The sequence below is a fragment of the Mirounga leonina genome, unplaced genomic scaffold (assembly GCF_011800145.1).
Source record: "Mirounga leonina isolate KUSES-001 unplaced genomic scaffold, KU_Mleo_1.0 Mir_176, whole genome shotgun sequence".
NCBI lineage: Eukaryota > Metazoa > Chordata > Mammalia > Carnivora > Phocidae > Mirounga > Mirounga leonina.
Genome location: NW_023270454.1, coordinates 43627692 through 43636620, shown reverse-complemented (window position 1 = coordinate 43636620; position 8929 = coordinate 43627692).

The following is an 8929-nucleotide window of genomic DNA, read 5'->3' as shown; positions in this document are numbered from 1 at the left end:
GGCAGAGGGAGAAGCAGAGTCCCCACTGAGCAGGGGGCCGGACAAGGGGCTTGATCCCAGGACCCCGAGATCATGACCTGAGCCGAAGGCAGATGCTTAACCGGCTGCCACCCAGGCACCACCCAGGGGCCCCTAAAATCACTTTATTTCGTCTTCAGCGGAAGCTGGTGGAAGAGGTAGGGAAGGTGATCTACGAGATTTAGAAAAATGTGATTTACAGGAATTGAGGCCCAGTGGAGGGACCAGAGAATGAAGAGGAAGAGGTGACCTCGAGAACAGGACACTCCTGTCCTCAGATACTTGAAGGCATATGCAGTGGGCAGGTGGGATTTGTTCTGTACACAATTAAGGGAAAGCATTAACGCTGAGGCATGGAAAGTGCAGATGAACAGATTTTAGGTAAGTGTAAAAAATACTCTACAAGTCGATGTGATCAGAGGTAGAAGGTGCTGCTATTTTGGGTAAGAGTTCTCATCACTCCAGGTATTGGGTTTTAAGTAGTTTGGCATAAGATCAATTCAGAGCATCAAACTTATTGTCAAAAGGACCTGGATTTGAATCTGCCATTTGCTATCTATGTGACCTCAGGCAATTTATTTAATCTCTTTACACTTGTTTTCCTGTGTGTAAAATGGGGATGGTAATCATAATTACACTTATAGTGATATTATGAGGATATAATTAAGTAATACTAGTAAGATCTTAGCACAATAACTACTAGTGGCACCTAGAAAAGGCATAATAAATGTTCACTACAATTACATTTTATTAATACAGTTTGCATGAGCATTTTGCAGGTTGTTGTAGGGAACCAAAGCATCAAACTAAAGGTTTTACTGAAAGATGTGAAAAGTCCCTTCACACTCTGAGATCTTGAGTTCCTGATTCTGTGAGCCACCCTGGGATGCAGCTCTTACGTAGGAGAAGCAGGACTGGGACACAGATCTCTTGACTGAGGACAGCCAGAGGTGGCAGGAAGGTGAAATGGGGTCAAGCCAGCTGAGTCAGCCTTGAGGCTCTCGGTGTGTCGGTGTGTCGGGGCTCCTGGGCTTTCTTCGGATGAGGCCCCGGTTGCTGGGTTAGAGGTCACCGCCCTGTTCCAGGACCCTCTCCCTCCCCCATCCCTCCTCCCAATCTCCCAGACAAATGGAAATTTCAGAGTGGTGCGTTCTGCCTGGCAGAGAGGACTTGGCGAAAGGTCACGGATTGCAGCCTTAGTGTGAATGCGACAGGGACACCGGGGGAAGGAGCAAAGACTAACTGAGGTTACCTTGGAAGCGTTCTTTGTGAGGTCTCTGGTTGTTGCTTGGGTTTGCGTGTTTCCAACACTGCACGGAAGTCAGAGATGTGCCAAGAGGGCTTCTTGGCCTGACTATGAATAAGCCCACTGCAGCTCCTGTGTGGCAAGATGTCTGGGAAAGACACAGCCCTGACACCAAAGAAAAGACGGATTTTATGTCATCCACGGCATGACGGAGCAGGGCAAAGTAAAGAAATGACACCCTTGAACTAGTTTCACTTTGTTGTTTGAGTCTGGTGTGTGAAATGCCAGGGGGGTGGGCGATGGAGAACCTCCCCCGCGTCGCCCACACCTGAGGTGCCCAGGGCGCTGGGTCTGGAGGGAAGAAGACGAGGGAAAACATCTGGAGTAGATGCACTCTGGATCATGTGCAAATATGTTTGTGTACTTAAACTTCCATAAACATTCTCTCTTCTACACTTTACTTGTGTGGTTAAAATGATTGTTTGGGAACACAGAGGTGACTGGTTTTAAAATGTCCGTATTTCACAGATAAGAAAATAAAGCTTCCTCCGCATTATTTTCCTATGATCTGTAGAATGACCTTTTGATCATTCTCCCGGACGGCCTCTTTGCAGAGCTGAATTCCATAATGAAATAACTTTCTTGGAGTTTAATTCACTTAGAAGCTCTCCTTTAGCATTTGCTCTACTCCATGTTTCTGGGCCTTTCCCTTTTGAGGTGTTCCCTCTTCGTTTAGATCCTTTGCTAAACTCTCTTGTTGAGTAGTTCTTGGTAAGGTCTGAAGGGGGTTGGCATTTGAGGTATCTATTCATTGGGCAGAGCTGTTCTACCATTCTGCTTGTTTATGCAATGAATGTGATTCCATTTATTGAGCATCCATTGCATGCACTGTGCTAAGGTTGGAGCAGACAGACACATTAATACATGATTACTATATAATATGCTAAGTACAGTGTTAGAGATGTACCCAGGTGATTGGAGAGCAGAGAAGAAGGGTAGCTGACCCAGATCGTGGCCATTTGGGAGGCTTCCTGAAGAAGGCGCAAATGGGATCCAAGTCTTGAAGAGTGAGTAGGATAACACCTACCCTACTCTCATGCCAGGCAGATGAGACAGCACAGCCAAGACATGAAGGAACAGCATAATAAGCTTGGAGAAATAAAAGCTTCTTGATATTTCTGGACCATAAAAGGCAAGGTGGGGCAAAGCAGGAGAAGAGACTTGAGCCTAAGGAGGCAGGGCAAATCGGGGAGGCTTTGATCCTATCATCTTCTAATTAATGAGGAGGTTTTAAACGTGAAATTAGCAAAGTTAATTTTATGTTTGAGATAGATTTATGTGGCTTCGGGGGAAGTCTTGAGGACTGTGAGGAAGAATCTGTCCCATGCCTGTCCCCTCCCTTCTGGGGCTTTGCTGCCAGTCTCTGAAGATGGAAACACCATCCTGATCTCTGCCTTCACCTTTACATGGTGTCCTTGTGTGTGTGTGTGTCGGTGTCCAAATTTCCGCTTTTTATAAGGACACTAGTCCTACTGGATTAGGGCCCCCCTAATAACCTCATCTATTTTCTCATCTAATAAAGATTGTATCTATTTAAGGTGTGCAACATGATGGGGTGCCTGGGTGGCTCAGCTGGTTAAGCGTCTACCTTCGGCTCAGGTCATGATCTTGGGATCCTAGGATCAAGCCCCACTTCAGGCTCCCTGCTCAGTGGGGAGTCTGCTTCTCCTTCTCCCTCTGCCCCTCCCCCCACCCCGCTTGTGCTCTCTCATGTGCATGCACTCTCTCTCTAATAAATAAATAAAATCTTTTTTAAAAAGGTGTATTAACATGGTAATTGATATATAAGTACACCTCAGAGATGTTTCGGGTTGGGTCCCAGACCACTGCAATAAAACAAATGTCACAATAAAGCTAGCCAAATTAAATTTTTGGTTTTCCGGTGCATATAAAAGTTATGTTTATACTGTAGTCTATTAAGTATGTGATAGTATTATCTAAAAAATTAATGTGCATGCCTTAATTTTAAAATATTTTAAATATTAAAATAAAATAAAATAAAATATTTTATCGCTAAAAAATGCTAATCACTATCTGAGCTTTCAGCAAGTTGTAATCAGTGATGGCAGATCACCGTAACAAATACAATAATAATCAAAAAGTTTGAAATATTGCAAGAATTACCAAAGTGTGATGCAGACACAAAGTTGAGCAAACTTTGGAAAACTGATGACACAGAGTTGCCACAAACCTTCAATTTGTAAAAAATGTGGTATCTGCGAAGCGCCATGGAGCAAAAAAGCACAATAACACAAGGTTTGCCTGGACATATACATAGTGAAATGATTGCTGCAGTCTAGCTACATGTCCATCTCCTCACGTAGTTCCCATTTTAGTCTTTCACTGTGGGGAGAGCAATTGACGTCTACTGTTGGCAAATTTCCGATATTCGATACAGTATTATTGACTACATCATGCTATACATTAGATATCTAGATTTGTTCCTTCTACAGAACTACAGATTTGTACCCTTTGACCAATATCTGCCCATTTCCCCCACCTCCTTGTCTCTGGTGACCACTGTTCAAATCTCAGCTTCTGTGTATTTGACTTTTTAAATTTCCACATATAAGTGAGGTCACACAGTTTTTCCTTTCTGTGTCTGGCTTATTTCACTTAGCATCAGATCCTCCAGGTTCATCTCTGTTGCTTACTGACCTCACCTTAATTTAACTAATTACATCTGCAGCAACCCTGTTCCTAAATAAAGTCACATTCTGAGGTCCTGGGGGTTGCATCTTTACCATATGAATTTGATGGGGAGAGGGACATAATTCAAACTGTAACAGGTGCCAATGACAAGCTGCAGGCTTCTTTTGGCAAACCTGAGTCTTAGAAGTCACCTTTGGGTTAAAAAGGAATAAATAGAAAAACAAAGAGGAAACATGATGGCAAAGAAAACTTCTCTCTTCAGAAGCCAGAAGAAAATGTAGGACAAATATTGTAGCCTATTCAAAAGATGTAAAGAAGACGTGAATTTTGGGGAAAAAAAAAAAAGGAGCAGAAAGTGCAAAGAGAAGTCATGCCAAGATGAAAATTGAAAGAGATGAGAGGCAGACAAGTCTAGAAGAAAAGGGATCTGTGGGAGGTAAGAAAGAAAGGCAGTGAAATAAAAATTTCAGGAGTCACATGGAAATCTGCTTTGGTAGAAGGAATCACAGAATTTCCATAGGGCTACTTAATGTTTCAAAATATTATTTTATAGGTTTTTTCCTCCCTATATTTCCCCCTTTGCCTTCACCTCATTCAAGTAGGTAGCTGACGTTATGCTTAATGCCCTTTCTTCCCAGCTTTGTCTTCAAGAACCCAGTCCCAGAAAGGGAGAGGGTATTTGGTTAGAGGCAGAATGGCTTCCAAGAACAGTGAACCCAGAGCAGACTGCCTCCCCCTACCCGCCCTCCCCCACTCCAAGCCCCAGGAAAGAAAAGCAGCTTCAGAGCACCTGGGCGTGAAAGCTGCAGAGACGGGCTGCTTGAAGAGTCTTCTCCCACTCTTGACACTGTAAGATCCACAGCATGACCCCAGGATGCAGAAGGCCCAGGATACCTAAGAATAAATTTTCTGCCAGACCTTCAGGAAGGAACAGGAATCAGAAATGAAGTTGCCTCCTGTGAATTTGCCAATGTCTTAAAGATACTCTCTAATGGAATTTAATCAGTGATGAGAGAACAAACCAGAAAACTTCCCAAATGTAGACAACATTGGACAGGAAAATAAAGCTGGTTAGAGATATGATAAACATGAAAAAGAGAATAGTGATTCAATTATAAGATATGCAAAGCTCAGAAATATCCAGATTCTCTGGTAAAAGTTACTTGAACAAGTAGACCAGCTCATGGAGAGATGGATCACGATGAAGAGCCCAAGAGGAGCGCCTGGGTGGCTCAGTCGTTAAGCGTCTGCCTTCGGCTCAGGTCATGATCCCAGGGTCCTGGGATCGAGCCCCACATCGGGTTCCCTGCTCAGTGGGGAGGCTGCTTCTCCCTCTCCCACTCCCTCTTGCTTGTGTTCCCTCTCTCGCTGTGTCTCTCTCTGTCAAATAAATAAATAAATAAATCTTAAAAAAAAAATTTTGAAAAAAAAAAAAAAGATGAAGAGCCCAAGAAAGAAACTGGAGGAGGCTCCCTGCAGCCTTGGCTTACCTGGGCTGGTCGCAGCTCCTGGAACGGACCCGGGTCAGGTGCAGGCTTCCTGGCCCCGTGCCTGGTCTGGCATCCTGCAGCGGCGCTCGCTCCCTGCCTCCATCACCTGTGGGCAGGTAAGTGAGCCATCCCCTGCACCAGAGCTCCTGCGGCTGGGGGCGTTGGCCACATTAGGGACCCCCCAGCCAGCTCAGCTCAGGGAGGAGTCCACAGATTTGGCGCCTTACCGCTCCACAGCTTTCAAGCGTGGCAACATCAACTTGTACAGAGACAAGTAAGAGAATCAGTGGAGGAAGAACAGAAATCTAGTCATTATTAACCAAGAAATGCCATTGGGGGTTAGAAATTCCTGCCGGACATAGAAAATAAAGCAATATAGTACAATAGGCATATGGATTTCAGCAGCACTTCTGAAGTTTAACAAAAGGGACTTGTGACTGTTTTCAGAGCCTCAGACTTTTCAGCACCGGAGCCGTCCAACAAACCATCCCCTCGTTGATAGATGCCTGGTGTTCTTGAGATTACATTTGGGGAAACATAATGAAATCTTCTGATGGGATGTGACAAAATGCCCACGTGTTATGGAACATTTTGCATTTCAGCAGCATTTATCATCCTTACACTTTTGGTGATTTATCCATCAGATCTTGTTTCAAGATTTTGTATTTTTATTCATTGAGTTATTAAATAGCTGTCTGTTTGGATTACTGCCTTTACTTGTGGGTTTATTAGCAAATTGTTTGATTTATTATGTAGATTTATCTAAAAACCACCAACTATCCATATATTCATTATACAGACTTCATTTTCTTACAGCAACTTTAATTTATTTTGCAATTCCCTGTATTTCTTTTGGAAGACCTGGCTACCGATCAAAGCCTGATTCACACAAGCTCTAGTTTTGTCCATATCTTTTTTATGGTGTGATGATTTCCATATATATGGCTTTTGTAACCTACTGGGCAGAAGCTGTTACTCTGGTACAAAGGACTAGGATAGTTTCCAGTATTGACAAGCCTGTCCATAGTTTTATTTTGGATGTGATTCTATTCTGTAATCTGCCCTTGTTTATTACCTATTTCTTGGAAACTGGGCACTCTATTCACTATTTCAAATAATATTTTTTTCTAGTAGTATGGACTCCAGCTTATACTGAGATGAACATCACTTGTGTATATATTATCAATAGTTTTCTCATTTTTACAGTTTACTAGTTTAGGTTTCATAAGGTAAATTAAACAGACATTATATGTGGATCCACTTACTAGCTCTAAATGCAGTTTGTCTTATTTAAAGTACATGATCTTGAATAAATGGAAAACCAGATAAAAAATTATCATTAATAGGTTGCCATGTTAAAACAAACCAAGGAGTTTGTTATATCTAACTATGTGGAGGACAAGCTTAAATATTTTGCATTCAAAAGAGAGAAAAAAATTGTAGAATATCCAGAAAAGGATAATTCAAACCATATAAAAGTGCTTACTTAGATGAATGAATTGACATTCATGGTTTAGTGGTAATTGGGGTTTTCATACTCAAAGTTTAAGAAGTAAGTTTGGGCTACCTGGGTGACTCAGTCCATTAAGTGTCCAACTCCTGATTTCGGCTCAGGTCATGATCTCAGGGTTGTGAGATCGAGCCCTGCATCACGCTCCACGCTGGAGCCTGCTTAAGATTCTCTCTCTCCCTCTCGCGCTGCCCCTCCCGGTGCCCTCTCTTAAAAAAAAAAAAGCACAGCATATGTTTTTAATGAACTCATTTCTAGATAAATAACTTGACTGGGGCCAGTAGGCAACTCAACTAAATGGGCTTTTCCCCTTAGATCAATTGTTTGTTCCAGATATGCCTTTAATAATTGGCAGTGACTATTTCAGAGATTCTTGGCTTTGATCCTCTTCAGTGGATTGGATTCTCTTGGTTTCTAAGTTGTTCTGGAATCCCGATCTGTTGCTTATAGAGTTTGTCATATGTGCTCTTAATTTTAATCAGCTAAAAGATTTAGTTCTTCAAATTTCAACCAGTTCTTTAAGTACCAACCAAAACTTTTACTAATGTAAATCATAATTTTTCATAATTTGGGAGCTGCTGACCTGGAAATGAACACTTAGAGTTGCTATTATATAGATGTTCACTAACTATAGACTTTTCTATTAACACGGCCATAATGAAAAGAAAAAGAAAACCCTCGGCTCAGGAAAGTAGGAGAAATCATTCCTTTCTAGTACATTTTCTTAAACTCCAAATGTCTAACTTTCACATTTTCTCAAAGAAATTCTCTGCCCTGTAAATTATATGTTCTGAGTGTTACAGGAGTAAAATACCGTGATTTTTGAGAATTTAAGCTTGTCGTCTCTAGTGAAAATTCAACTCATTAAAAAAAAAAGAAATCAAGCAATGCATTTTGTACCCTGTAGCATTGTCACTGACCATGAGTATAGCAGTCCAGGGGAGCTGAAAAAAAGTGCGGGAGAAGACATTTGTGATATTTCATCTCTTCTGGGCTACAAGTACTCTCTGCCTTCCACCATACTCCTGGGATGGGGATTTAGGATAACGCCTTACCCAACCTGCCCTGTCCCTGCCTGGCTGGGGCCCCTCTAGATCTTGGTCATTCTTTGGGGCTGGATCCTAAAACTACATAAATAAATATGATGACTGGAGTCACCTGCTGTTTTCACTCCCTTGTATGATTGAAAAATGTATCTAACCCACCCCTCTTTTTAGACACTTATGATTAGAGTATAAATTCTTTTAGAACAGAATTTTGTCATATCTGTTTACTTTGTATTTCCTTCATCCTTTAGCATAGTGCTTTATGTAAGTAAGGGCTCAATATATATTTCATTTATTAAACAAATACTTTTCAACATTTGTATGTTTCAAGAACTATTCTGGGCCCTGAAGATAAAGCAGTTTACTTGCTTCCTTGGAATCACGTTGGGTAGGGGAGAGAAGAATAGAAATAATAAGCAAATAAAGACAATGATAATATCACAGGGTATAATAAGTGCTGTGAAGAAAGATGATAATAAGGGGACACAGAGTGGGGACTGTTGTTTATGATACAGTCCTTAAGAAAGGCATTATTAATAAAGGAGCATTTGAACAGAGACCAGAATGAAAATCAGCCATGCTAATATCTGAGAGAAGTGTGTTCTATGCAGAGGGAAAAACAAGTGCAAAGGCCCTGTGGCAAGACTTTGATCACATGTTCAAGCAATAGCAAAGACATCAATGTGCCTGGAGCAGAGTGGACAAGGTGGATGTTTTAGAGCAGTCAGGAATGGGTCAGAACGGCTGCCAGGACTGGATCATTTGGGCCATGATGAAGAGCCTGGAATGATTAGTGTGATGGGAAGCTACTGAACATTCGAGACCAGACGTGATGTAGCTTACATTTTAGAAAGAATAACTGTAGGGGAACAAGACTTATAGCCAAAAGACCAGTTAGGAGGCTTTT